The following is a 15,229-nucleotide window of genomic DNA, read 5'->3' as shown; positions in this document are numbered from 1 at the left end:
TTCCATTCATGGATACTCTGCAGCCAGGTTGAACACGGTATGGCTCTCCCCTTTCAGGTCAGTTCAGACTTTGGGTGTGGAGAGGAGCCAGTCTCTTTCTTCCAACTTTGCTAGAGTTGTCCCTGATATAGGGAAATTTTCTGAAAAGTTGTCAAGTGGAAACAAAGAAGAATGACGTAGCAGAACAATCTGGAGCTGGATTATGGGGCTACACTGAGAGGGTAACTCTCTCTGGACCTGTCAGTGAAGTTGAATTCTGCTTGGCCAGTGTCATATCTGGAAGTAGAATGATTCCCTGGAATTCACTTACAGGTACAAGAAGAGCTTCGATAGAAATCAGTGATTTCTAGTTTACCTGACCATCAAGATCTGAGAAGCATTAAAATCCCTCCCCACGATTCTCATTCAGTAGGTCTTGAATAGAGTTTAAGAATCTGTATTTTTAAATAGTGTTCCAATGAATTCTTATGTGCCAGAATTGGGAACCACTACACCATAATATACCAAAAAGTTAACATATTCCTGAATACTGTCTTTGTTTTAATGAGCTTGTAGCTTGAAGATTCTAATAATTAATTCTATGGTTATCAATTACTACAGCCAAGTGTACAATTTTCCATGTGTTTGAGAAGTTGCTGAGTGTTTTCATGACTCTAATTATAATTCAAGTTAAGATATTTTAACTAGAGTTCATCAACAGTTATTAAATTAGTACTTTGTGAGTATGTTGCTAGTTCTTTATCACACAATGATCCATGGAAGACAATAAGAGTGTGACTAAAATTTTAGCATCACACAATAGCTTTCAGAAAGGAAAGGGGTAAAGTGTACTTAAGAATATAAGATCAAAGGAAAAATAAAACTTGATATCTTCAAAGTCCAGTGAAAGTGTAATCTTTAGAAAATTATAAAGTGCAGATTTCCTATATTTCCTTTGTGAGATGATAGTGGTGAGTTTGAAACCAGTAACGACCAATGACCACCAGGTTTATTTAGAATTTTTCCTCAGTTAAGAGGAGACGCTAAAGCAGAAGCAGAAAGAGAGAAGACAGAAACCTAAGTTTTGTTATTCTGTCTAAAAGATAAAGAAACGCTAGCTGTGGAAGCTATCATTTTTGAGCTAATTATGAGAGCTGAAAGCACTAAAAATAACATTTCACTTTCAAAATACAAGATAGATGTTACACTGCTAACCTAGAAGAGATTTAAAGCAGAGTAGCATCAAACTACTCCAATGTTGGTCACTTTCAGTACAGACTAGAAAGCTGCATGATTCTTAGAAAAATTATGGAGCAATTGAGAAAAAGATGTCATAGAGGGCTATTGTACAGGACACAAGATCTCCCCTGGAAACTGTCTCATTATTTTATGGAAACTACCAATTACCCCTCATCCTGCTAAAACCATCTATATCCACATGGTCACTACAGGGCTTTCCCTGATAGAATAATGTAACCCTACCCTCAGTTACATTTGATTGGTCTTGAAGGAGGCATCTGACCCCAGCTGAACAAATCACTGTTCTCTGGAAACTTAGTACAGATCTAAGAGATTCCTTCTCATTTTAGCTTCTGACTTGAAAGGAAATGATGAATTCTTGGGAAATTAATACAAAAGCCACTTCCTGTCACAGCAACTGGAACACAAAGAAGTCAAGTCTGCAATGAGAAAAAATAAAGATGTAGTTGTAAACAGAGAAGCAGAGACAAGAGAAAAAGTGTCTGCAGCAATTTACCTCCCCGTGTTAATTATTCTTCCGGCTTGGATACACTCGGTTATACTCCATGCTAGTCTAAATCTGGTTTTCATTATTGCAATCAAAAGATTTCTAAATAATGTAGAGGGAGAATGCAATAGTATTGACCAAAAGGGACCAAGTTCAAATGCCCAGAAAAGGAAGAGGACTCTGAAATGATCAGAGACTGTACTCCAAGGTGAAGCAGATCGGATATGACTGACATCAAATTGTTAGTAATCTTGTTACTGGAAAGGAAAAAGAAATAATCAGACTCAAGCCAGGAATCCAGATACAGGTAGAACTTTTCTTACCATGGCTTGGTCAGGTTGGAAGGCCTTAAATACGCAAGGTCAGTTAAGTAGACAAGGTTAGCATCCACATCTGAAAATCAACCTCCAACTTCTGACTGGAGCAGAGGAAGAAGTGATATGTTCACTTTCTAGAAGATCTTGATTTCAGTAAAATAGAAAGAACAGATTTCCATATTGGGTTTAGGTCCTGTCTTTGCTGTGGCTGATATCTTTTGGTTTATCTGTCTCTTCTAGATACTGTGAGGTTTTTCTACATACAAGTGAAAGATATTTGGTTGTATCATGTGTATTAATCTCTTAATGATCTTCATTTTCTAAGATTGAGTTAAATCTATCTTTGAACATGATAATACCTAAATTATACAGGTAACAAAAGTATAGGAGTTATTAACAGCCTTCTAAGAATGGGTCTTGAAAATTCAAGCTAGTCATTGATGACATGTGTCTCTGAAGGCAAATGTCACAGATTATCCAGTTTAAATCTTGTCATATAAATTGATCTGGTATTAAGCATACTAAAATGGCTCTGTGAATTACAGCAAAGTTTAAAATGGACATATACTTAATCTGCACTCCTACAGATTGCTATTATTTTAATCACTACATTGATGTGTCAAGAATACCTAAGAAGATCAGTTGCACTGACAAATCAATTAAATTTAAAAACTATTCAAACTTTAGATAAACAGACCTTAGTCTGTGGATGAATATGAGCACCTCTTGGATTTTAAGTGCAATCAGTTCAGTTCAGTTCAGTTGCTCAGTCGTGTCCAACTCTTTGCGACCCCATGAACTGCAGCACGCCAGGCCTTCCTGTCCATCACCAACTCCCAGAGTTTACCCAAATTCATGGCCATTGAGTCAGTGATGCCATCCAACCATCTCATCCTCTGTTGTCCCCTTTTCCTCCCACCCTCAATCTTTCCCAGCATCAGGGTCTTTTCAAATGAGTCAGTTCTTCACATCAAGTGGCCAAAACATTGGAGTTTCAGCTTCAACATCAGTCCTTCCAACAAACACCCAGGACTGATCTCCTTTAGGATGGACTGGCTGGATCTCCTTGCAGTCCAAGGGACTCTCAAGAGTCTTCTCCAACACCACAGTTCAAAAGCATCAATTCTTCTTCACTCAGCTTTGTTTAGAGTCCAACTCTCACATCCATACATGACTACTGGAAAACCATAGCCTTGACTAGATGGACCTTTGTTGGCAAAGTAATGTCTCTGCTTTTTAATATGCTGTCTAGGTGGGTCATAACTTTCCTTCCAAAGAGTAAGCGTCTTTTAATTTCATGGCTGCAGTCACCATCTGCAGTGATTTTGGAGCCCAAAAAAATAAAGTCAGCCACTGTTTCCACTGTTTCCCCATCTATTTGCCATGAAGTGATGGGACCGATGCCATGATCTTAGTTTTCTGAATGTTGAGCTTTAAGCCAACTTTTTCACTCTCCTCTTTCACTTTCACAAGAGGCTCTTTAGTTCTTCTTCACTTTCTGCCATAAGGGTGGTGTCATCTGCATATCTGAGGTTATTGATATTTCTCCTGACAATCTTGATTCCAGCTGTGCTTCCTCCAGCCCAGTGTTTCTCATGATGTAGTCTGCATATAAGTTAAATAAGCAGGGTGACAATATACAGCCTTGACGTACTCCTTTTCCTATTTGAAACCAGTCTGTTGTTCCATGTCCAGTGAAGTGCAATAGAATCAGCATAATGCAGAGTTACTGAACCAGTTCATTCCATAGTATCTAATACTGTGTACTTGACCTCTAAGTTTACTGAGAAAATATTCTAAGATGATGATATGCTGTGCAAGGTTTTCATAGAATGAAAAAATACTGAATTTGGGGAATAAAGAGTAGGAATCAAAATTCTGGGTTTTTTAGTCAATGAATGCAAGCAACTTAGAGTCTCTGAACTTCATTTTCTAATGAAATAAAATAAATATTACCTTTCCTGTCTCTGTAAAAGGGTGGCAGTGAAGAAAACTAATAGCACTGGAGAAAACTCTCTGCTAAAAAAGAGAAACAAATACAAATAAAAAATTAAAGGAAGATACATTCCACTCTCATTCTCTAAGCATCTCCAAGTTTCCAGCTAATAAGCAGGACTGAAACTGCTGGAAAGTGAGATTGGAAACAAAAAATCAGGAGTCCACAGATAGATTTAGAAATAGCAGAAGAGGAAGATGCTTTCATGATGTGACGTTAAACATGCCACAATGACTCCTCTGATTAAAATCAAAATAAGAAAAGAGGACCTTGTCTTCTTACTTACTAATACCCCAAGTCCCCAAAATGAAATCTATATCCACTTGACAAAATGAATTACCAATTAAAAAATGATCTTAGTTTGTGAGCTCGTATCTAATGGCAGAGTTAAATTCATATGTGAAAATATGTGATATGTAATGTGATTAATTTCATAACATAAGTGCAAACTTCAGTGAGAGCAAGCAGAAGGGAGGTAGAATTGGGAAAAGCTTCTCTTAGAATAGGCTTCCCGGCTGAAAGTATGAGAAAAGAATTGGCATGAGAAAATTAAATACCTCCAAAAGGAATACATAAAATATAGGATTATGATAGAAAGAGAAAATAAGAGTTTGAGAAAATTTATTGCTTTACTAATAAGCACCTCTACTTTATTTTTCTTGAATATTTTAGAAGAATAACTATCATTTTTTCCAACATATACTCACAGTTAATTTTCACACTAGGTAAAAGCAACTCACATCATCTCAGTTTCACAGGTGGTCATATGTAAACCTGTTGCTATCACAAACCAGCTGACAATTTTTGGAATTTCTTCTTAGTGGCCCAAATGCAAGTGTCCTGATTTCTAGACTTATATAATAATTTCTTTGCTGAGTTGCCAGATTTTTATACCTCCTTGCCTTTCAATTTCACATATAATTTTTCTTGGATAAACAGAAAAGCCCTAGAGGATTTTCCTTGTTCTTGACTGCTTCAAGAAAATAGAATTTTAAAATAGCTATAGTTTGTCCAATGGAGAGAGAGATAACTTTCAAACAGTTACAGCTCTTCTAAATATCCTAGCAGCATATTCATTATTTGCATTAAAGTTAAAAAAAAAAGCAGAGCAAATAGAACTTACATCCATTTAAGGTAACACATTTCATTATATTTTATTATCCCCAAATCAATTCCTAAAGCAATGTGTGAATTAAAATGTTTTATCCAGCATTTTCAAGAAACCAATTTAAAATTACACAGCTTATAAATTGCCAGAAATATTGTAAGCAGCCATTAATTTACTCTAAACCAATTAAATTCTACATTAATACATGCAGTAATATACATGTACTTGTTTCTAATTTCCTTTTGTAATTAAGCATGGGTACAAGGCATAGACTGACTTGACAAAAAAATTTTAATCCTCTTGTTTGATCTTTTCTTGTCCTCTCTGGCTCCTACTGCTAAGTGGCATAAGTCACTTTGTCCAGCATCACATTAATTTTTCATTTATAAGAGAAATTTCTTTTAAGCAGTCATCTATACTATGTAGTGAGTTTCTAGGTGTCCTGAAATTGCCTTTTGTTTGGGAGTCATTTCATCCTGAAATCCATGGGGAGGGACTCTGAGAAGATTAACGAAAAGTATATAAAAAGTGTTCCAGAATTTATGGTCAACAATATGGGAAAAACAAATGCAAATTGCAATAGTTCATAGTCAAGATCAGTTATATGTTAGGCTTCTCCAGGGAAAAAGAACTAATAGATTAAATTACACTCATTCACACTTTTTCAAACACACCCGGAAATAATGTTTAAACTGGGCACTCCACAGCCAATCAAGTTGACAAATAAAATTAGTCATCACAGTTTCACCCCTGGTCAACCTGGCACCCATACATTTCTTTTAAAAACATACTTAATCTCCAAATGAAGACAATAACAAGGTCAAATGTGTGCCTAACTTGATATAACTATCCTTCATAAAACTAAAAGCCCAATAATTCCTTGCCCAGAAGAGGAGGTAAATTTGTTGAGTGATGTTTAGTGTTCTCCTTGGTATCTCATAACCTAAACGTTATAATGTAAAATTAGCAATACTTAAATGCTATGACATAAAGCCAATGCATCTTATGTTACATGATAGGGGAATAAAAGAAATTAAAAAAAAGTATTTCTACACACATACCACATGCACAAATGTATTCGTGGCAAAATAAGAAGGAATTACTCATGACAATTCTAGTCATTTCTGTATCTGTTCATGTAGTCATAGCTGGTATTTATATGTACCTTCTTCCACTACTCTTACTGAATTCCCTTTACCTCCATCAAGTATCTCAGTTGGTCATGGTTCTTTATTTGGTGATGTGACTCAAACTTTCATTCCTAAAGGTCTGGGCCATTGTAATCCTGCCTGGACTAAGGTGTTGCAGTTTCCACTGACCTTAATTACAAAGAAAGGCAATACTAAGAGATGACCTAGGGCATCCTCTGTATTTCATTCACACACTTTGTAACCTTCATGGTAGAGTAATAGCCCAATTTCCCCTTAGTAGCTGGGATCAGCCACCAGGGCCACATGTTAACTCCCTTCTTTGCCTTTGAATTTACTTGTCTTTGCCTCCTTTCTTTGAATACCTTCCTTTACCTTAAACCAAGGCATGTTATTTTGCCTGCTGATTCAGAGGTACAAAGAACCTAAGGTGATGAAGTGATATTCTAAACACCAGTTCAAGTGAGTCATTATTGTGTCTCCTGGTGGGAGGATTTCTCCCTCTGGAACTAAGACCTCTAAGCCAGCAGAGCGTAAAGCTGTTTGAATAGGAGTTTGTTGGTGAGTCAGTAGGAGTAATACTGAGTGGTGCCACTCCCAGTTCCAACCTTTGATTCCAATATACCTGAATCCTGGCCCTCAGAGAAATAGCCCCATATATTGAACATTGATTCAGAACAAAAACAGTCTTCTAGAAAATCTTGCCCCAGCCCTGCAAAGTATTACAACCTAGCTGATACTGTAACTTAGTCTTCAAAAGACCATTCTGCTGCTCTTTTAGGCCAGCTGCTTCATGTGGTGAGGAATGCGGTAAGACCAGTGAATCCATGAGCGTGGGCCCATTGCTACACTTCACTGTCTGTGAAGTGAGTTTCTTGATCAAAACCAACGTTGTGTGGAATTCTATTCTATTCTGTTCTTCAAAATAGAAGGCATTTTATAAGTCTGTGAATGGTAGTTTTGGCAGCAAAACATTGTGTGCAAGGAAGACAGATCTGCAACCAGAATAAGTTTCTATTCTAGTAAGAACAAAATAATCCCCCTTCCATAATGAAATATATCCAATGTAGTCAACCTGCCACTAGGCAGCCAGCTGATCACCCTGGGAACAGTGCCATATCAGAAGATCAGTATTGGTCTCTCTGCTACTGGGGAATTGGGCACTCAGCCTTGCCAGTAGCCAGCTCAGCCTTAGTGAGTGCAAGCCCATGTTGCCGAGTCCATGCATAACCTCCACCCCTGCCACCATTTCCACTTTGTTCCTAAGCCCATTGGATGATGACAAGAGTGGCTGAGGACAGAAAGACTGGTATTAACAAAACAAGTCATCCTATCCACCTGATTTCAAGTTCTCTGCTGATATTACCCTTTGATGAGCATTCACTTGGAACACAGACATTTTCACGTTTGTTGCCCATTCAGAGAGATCTATCCACATACCTTTCCCAAATTTTTTGTCACTAATATTCTAATAATTGTCCTTCCAAGTCCCCGACTATCCAGCCACAGGCCACAGGCCATGAAGCAGTATATAACCACAAGTCAAACTATTTCTCTTTCCAAGCAAAGTAAACAACACAGTGCACTCTCTAAGTTCTAGAAGGAACTACCACTGAAGGATTTCCCTTCAACCATTGTCCTTCAGGGATGTTCCAGTGAGGAACTATTGTACTACAGCTGTTCATTTTCAGGTGATACCTACATATTGCACAAAATCATCTGTAAACCAGGCCTACGTCTTCTTTTCCTCTCTCAGCTGATCTTAGAGAACTCCCCATGAAGCCACAAGTGCAGGTCAGGCAAGAGTAGGCAGTGTAACAGGAGTGGGGACCATGGTCATTTGGGCCACTTCTTCATGTAACTACTTTCTTGTGCCTTCAGGGCCTGCTTGGGCCCAATCACATATATACTGCTTCCATTTGATGACAGACGTTGCCATGCATGCCCAACTTTGTGGCTTGGTGGGTCAAATAACACCCAGTACATGAAGGACAGCTTAGGTTCTGAAGTAATTTGGTGGTCCATGGTTAAGTATTTAGTCTCTCCTAATATCCAGCAACAGGCCAAGAGTTGCTTCTCAAAAGAAGAGTCAATATCTGCAGATAATGGCAGGACCTTGCTCCAAAATCCTAAAGACCTGTGTTATAATTCACCTCTAGGTATGTGAGACCTCTCCATCATGACTTGATCTCTAAAAGGCCTTCATATCTATCATCTAGAGGAAAATATGATGCTGTGACTGATCTAATCAGGGATTGGAAATTACATGAAGATCCCAAATTTTAATTTGCACACATTTTTAAATCTTATATTGGCCTCACAAACCCATTTGGAGAATAAGCACCACACATTAAGGAAATTCAAGAAGAATTCTAAAACATAAGAAATACTGAGACTGTAATTATTTTTAGGGTAACATTTTAGCTTTTGTCCATCTATAGCATAATTATTAATTAGGCTAAATTCTTTTCAGTATTTCATTTAAGTATCTCTTGCTTAAATACTGCTCTAGTTTAGTTTAGTTTTGTTTTGTTTTTTTAGTACTCTGTAGCATGTATCTTATTTGCTAATGCTTTTCACTGTTACTTGTAGGAATTCCAGAAAATTATCAGTCTGTGTTTCTTGTCAGTGATTCACATGATCCAAGTTAGCCATACTAGTATTCTCTTTCTGTATGAATTCTGGATTAGCACACCCTTGTTCTTCCTAACTTGCCAAATTTCACATAACTATATTTCCAATTGTGGGATAGGTGTATATAAATTACAATAGTACACCTCTATCTTCATACCTTGAAAGGCAAACCCCATCCTTGTCTAACACTGATAATTCAAGCACCATTGGATTTTCTGGATCATATGCCATAAGTGCTGAAGCAACTTGGACCTGTTGCAGACTCTTCTCTTGTTCTGGATTCTATGTAAAATGACTAGGTTTTTGGGTCGCTTGGTAAATGGGCTTGAGTAGCACAGTCAAATAAGGAATATGTTGTCTACAAAATTCAAAGAGGCCTAGTAGGTACCGTGCCTCTTTGTGGGCTGTAGGAGGGGTCAGACATAACAGCTTATCCTTACCTTAGAAAAGATACCTCTACATGCCCCACATCAATGGAGCCTTATAAATTTCACTGAGGTAGACAGAAGATCCATGAATTGTAGTGAGATTTATTTCCTGCCTTCTGACATGCAAATATCTTGAGTTCACATACAAACTCAAGTTGACATACAAATACCAATGAGTTTAGATTGGTTGCTACTTCTTGCTCTCTAGATCCAACAGCATAATGTCATCAGTGTGATTGACTAGTGTGGTATCTTGGGGAAGGGAAAGAAATCAAGATTCCTACAAAGTAAATTATGACATTGGTCTGAAGAGCCGATACACCCCTGAGGTAGAGCAGTGAGTGAAGGTGTATTGCTTGCCTTGCCAGGTGGAAGCAAACTAGGATAGAGAAAAAGGCATTTGCCAGCTCAGTAGCAGCATATCAGGTACCAGGGAATGTGCTAATTTGCTCAAGCTACAAAACCATATCTGGTACAGCAGTCACAATTTGGAGTCACACATGGTTAACCTTCTGATAACTCACTGTCATTCTCCAAACCCCATCTGCCTTCTGCACAGGTCAAATGGGAGAGCTGAATGGAGATGTGGTGGGAATTACCATCCCTGAATCCTTCAAGTTCTTGATGGTGGCACTGATCTCTGCAGTCTCTCCAGGAATGCCGTGCTGCTTTTGATTTACTATTTTGCTAGATAGGGGAAGTTCTAAAGACTTTCACTTGGCCCTTCCCAGAATAATAGCCCTTATTCCATAAGTCAGAGGACCAATGTGGAGATCTTGTCAGCTATTCACTATGTCTATTAAAATTATGCATCCTGCAACTGGGGAAATAACCACAGGATGTGTTCTGGGATGCACTGGACCTGCTGTAAGGTGGACTTGAGCTAAAACTCCATTGCTCATCTGATCTCTTTAAACTCCTTTGCAAACTGGTGGGGCACAGTGATGGCTTGAATTTCCTGAAATTAGTGTCAGTTTAAAGCCAGTGTCCAATAGCCCCTAAAAGGTCCAATATTTCTTTTTCCCCAACATAGAGTTAACCTGGTTAAGAAAATAAAAGTCATAGGAAAGACTGGGGAAAAGATTAGTTGCATAACTTCGGTAGTGTACCAGGGGTCTTACCTCAAAGGAATCCACCTTCCACTTCATTCAAGGGATTCTGGGTCTGTAAACTAACTCAAGTCTGTCAACTGATTGAGAGTCTGTAACTCTCTGGTTTTATAATTTAGGTTACACTTGATCACTTGACCTAGAACTTTTCTGATTCTACAGATCAAGTAAGAATTTAGTAGGCTCCCTGTCAATATTTCATACCTAGGAACACTATGATTATTTTACCAACACTATAGGACTGAGTGAGTCAAACTATTCTCACTGCTGCTTTTACTCCATTGTCCATTATGGCAATAACGTCCACCTGCCTTTGGCAGTTGGTGCCACCACTTGGCCCCTGCCACACTGAGACCCAGTTATTCCTGTTGCATTTACGTTTCCCAATTCAGTAATTGCAGTTCACCCTGTGAGGTCTGGCCTACAGAGAAGTGTGATCACAAAGCTTTTTAAGGATTCTGAGACTCCCTTCACAATTTATTTCTCACAGTACTGGTGAAAGGTGTGTCTTCTGGACCCTTCCATCATAGACTAATAGGTCTTAAACGACAAATTCATTCTAACATTCCAATCTCCTTAAGCCTTTGAATCCCCTCCTCTACAGTCATTAAACCCAGACATTTTCAATTCACTCATAGTGGGTCATCTTTTGGTCCATATTTCAGTCAACCAACCAAAGAAACTGTCAGAGCCCTTCTAACTCCCACGGGGCTTCCCTGGTGGCTCAGTGGTATAGAATCTGCCTGCCAATGCAGGAGACACAGGTTCAATCCCTGAGTCAGGAGGATCCCCTGGAAAAGGAAATGGCAACTCACTCCAGTATTCTTGCCTGGGAAATCCCATGGACAGAAGAGCCTGTCAGGCTACAGTCCATGGGGTCATAAAAGAGTAAGACATGTCTTAGCAACTAAATAACAACAAACTCCCCAAGCTATGACATCAAAAGTAGGATCTTTTCCTAGTGAGCTCATATCAATAAATTCAGCCTGATTCAACTTTACGTTCTTTCTACCATTATCGCACACCCTTGCATCCATTCCCATACATGTTCCCTATATCTCTGTCTGTATATATTGGAAAACTCGAGTAGTTCTTTTGGAGTATAATGCATCTTTTTACTGGCCACACGTTATACCTCACATTTAGGGACCTACCAGGACTTGAGCCTAGTTAAAGTCTAGAAGTAAACAGGGGTGGTGGGAGTGGGTCCTGAGCAGATTCTGGTAAAGATTCACCAGAATTTAGTGGTCCAGTATCCCCAGCTTCATTAGAGTCTTCACACATGTCCCCATCCCATCTAACAACCCCACTACTTCCCAATAAATGCCCACACTTCATCAGGAGACACCCTGTGAATCTGGGAGTTCAACTTACATTATAATTCAGTAGTTATCCTCACCTTCAGCATGAGGCTCTACATTTGATTTTCAACAAATTTCAGCTCTGTACTATAGGAGATAAGGGTTCTTCAGGATATACATAGAAGTTCTTAGGTTATTCATGTAGTGCTTGAGCTAGGAATTTGAATCCCTGAGCTCATCTTTTTCTTTTGCCACTTTGTCATCTATATTAGAAGCCAATGTCATTATATTCATTAAATTTCCAAAAACGTTCAAAAGTATGTAAAGCGACACCTAGCTCCTTGCTTCTTGTAAGTGATTGATTAGGAATATCCAATGCAGACATTTTGCACATCTCTATTAACAGCTCACACTGTGGACCATCAGTGCTCTTTATACTACTGAAAATAAAATCATCAGAATCTTAAATCTAATTAAATTTAAAAGATAATTTCTCACTCTTCATACCAAAATTTGTATTAGTTAATATTCTCCAGAACAACAGACACTGTAGGAGATATCTACATATAAATTGATTGGTTGCTTGATTATGCAAAATTGGTGTATACAATTATGGAGGCTGGGAAGTCCTATAATTTGTTATTTGCAAACTAGAGACCCAAGAAAGCTATGGCGTCATTCAGTCTAAGTCTAAATGCCTGAAAATCAGGATAGCCTATGGTGTAAATTCTAGTCTGAGGGTCAGAAGAGATGAGAGGACAGGAGAGGAGAGAACAGGAGAAGGGATATCTCAGCTTAAGCAGTGAGACAGGTTAAAAAGAATTAAGAGAGATAAGTTCTTCCTTCCTCTATCTTTTGCTTAGTTCAGGTCTTCAATGCTTTGGACGATGGCCACCCACATTGAGGAAGGCAACCCGCTTGCCTGAGTCCACTGATTCAAATGCTAACCTCATCTAGATATACCCTCACAGATAATACCCAGAAACACTATTTCATCTGGGCACCCTGTGACCAGTCAAGCTGACACATAAAATTAACGATCACAATTAATATGTTATCCTTAGCTTAACATTTTCAATTATATATAGAAACTGATCTCCAACCCAGGATATTAATATCTTTCTGAAATTCATTCAAAAATAAAGAATATTGACCAACTGTATAAGAGTTACCACATTAATTTCTAATAGCCTACTAAAAATTCTCATTTGGGTCCAAAACAAGGATATTGAAATTTCTATAAAAATCAATCAATCTGAGTAAAATGTATTATTCCTAGAAAGTTTCAAGTATTTAGTATAGGGAAAGGGAAATAATGGTACTGAGTTTCTACTAGATTCTTTAAGTGGATTTGCTTATGGATCTTTTACCAAAAATATCTTTGCTAATAAGGAAATGGATATTCAGAGTTTTCATAATTTGCCAGTGTCACATGCTTGTGGCAAGAGTTGAAATTCAAACCTTCCTCTAATCCCAAGCATGTGTTCTTTAGATAATATAAACCTTCTATGAAGTGAGTCACTCTTTCTATTTGGGAAACGTTACTGTCCATATATATATATATAGACATCTCATGCACTTGAGTACAAATACTGCATTCTGCTTTTTTTTTTCAAATGATTTTATAGCAAAAATATTTTTCTATGTATAGGTTTAGGCTTTAAAATGCTAAATGTTAACATCTTTCTAATGTGTGTTATTGCTAGTACACTATAATTTTTTTAGGCATTTCCCTAATATTAGGTATCTAAATTGCTTCTGAGTTCTTTTTATTATAGATAAGTACAAATAAGGTATTCACTCCCTTAGATTTTGCTTCTCTTGAGCTATTTCTTTAAGATATAGTTTTAGTTGTGGAATTCATGAGAGGAAAGGATAGAAACAGCTATGTAGCTCTTACTATACACTGCTCTTTTTTTTTTGTCAAACAGATGGACTAATTTAAAATGAAATATTGCTACTTTTAAAAGAAGCCGTTGTCAACACTCATATTCTACAATAGGGAGAAAAACATCAAGCTTCAGGAATTTATCACTCAAAGTGTTGTTGTGAATTGCCCTTGAAAGAGATAGTGACAGACCTCCTCCTCTCCCTTGAATTATATTGCATCCCAGAGGACTGAAATGGTCATTAATTTTTAACATTATCTCTTCTCAGTGAAAAGTATAATGGATTTTCCTTACATATTCCTGTAGGATCGAAGTCCTAGAAATTCTGAGATTTCAGGGCATCTATAGTGAGTCTAGAAAATATTACCAGCTGCTGAGTTCCTGAAGGAGATTATACAGTAGGAATATGAGCAATTATCACCCACATATCAATTACCATAATAAAAGCTATGGAGGTCTGTACAATGCTTTCCTGTTTAGACAATATTTTCTCATTTTTTGATCTTGGAGAAGGCAGGGGCTGGGGGAGGGTAAATTACACTGGTTTGGGAGTTGTGAGAATCAGAGAACTGTATGCCAGGAATAAAGGTTGTGTCTATGTCCTTGCTGAAGCTAACAGTCTCATTAGATTAAAAAGACATCACACATTAAAAATTAGCTGTATGCCAAAGAGGGTGACATTAAATACCTTACAAGCAAAATATATAATAAGTGTCAGAATATAACAGAAGAAAAATTTAATTATTCTTGACTCGAATGATCAAGGTAGTTATTATTGCTGAGGTATGGAAACTCCTTTTCAGAAAAGTCATATGTGATGCGTGTCCCAGTTACACTCTGGCCCTTCTTCTATCCTGCCATCATCACCTCAGTGCACCTGATCCAGGCTTTTGGGAGCTTCCCAAGTGGTTTCCTTTAGGAAGGTCAGCCAAGTTCTGGAATCTCACACTTCCTTGGCCATCTCTGGAAGTAGACTTTTTAGCAACTTGAGAGCAAAGGGCTGTGCCCAGTGATCCTCCACCACTCTGTAACAAAAGATTTCTCCTGCATCAAAACCAGCCATACCTAAAACCTTTGGTCATGCCTGAGTATGAAAAATATCAAACTACAAGAATGGGCAGTGAAAGTTGCTTCTGACCCAGGGAGAAAACTAAGTGCATCCATTCATTCAATAAATACTTATTGAATACCTACAAGACATCTGGCACTGGGTGCTTATACATATCATTGAAATATGAAGGAAAAATGTAGCACTTAATTCTGAATATAAGACAGAAAATATTCACATAATTTATCTGCAGTAAGAACAAAGAAAATAACTTACTCCAACCCCCTTATTATGAATATCAAGCAACTAGACTTCCAGTTCAAGATGGTGGTGTAAAAGGACATGTGCTCATCTCCTCCTGCAAGAGCACCAAAACTGCAACTAGCTGTTGAACAATCATTGACAGGAGGACACTGGAATCGACCAAAACAAGATACCCCATCTCCAAAGACAAACAAGGCGCAGGGAGAGGGTAGGAGGGGTGCAATCACTATAAAATCAAATCCGATACCCACTGGGTGGGTG

At 38.0% G+C, this 15,229-nt stretch overlaps 1 long non-coding RNA gene across 2 annotated transcripts in view; it reads right to left on the bottom strand.

Moving 5' to 3' along the window:
- The window catches only part of LOC145523559 (uncharacterized), an 880,911-nt gene that overhangs the window by 181,825 nt on the left and 683,857 nt on the right, over positions 1-15,229 (bottom strand). The gene's annotated exons all lie outside the window — the stretch shown is intronic.

The sequence above is a fragment of the Giraffa tippelskirchi genome, chromosome 2 (assembly GCF_054371585.1).
Source record: "Giraffa tippelskirchi isolate mGirTip1 chromosome 2, T2T-mGirTip1v1.2.pri, whole genome shotgun sequence".
NCBI classification, from domain to species: Eukaryota; Metazoa; Chordata; class Mammalia; order Artiodactyla; family Giraffidae; genus Giraffa; species Giraffa tippelskirchi.
This window is presented reverse-complemented; position numbering and strand designations above follow the sequence as displayed.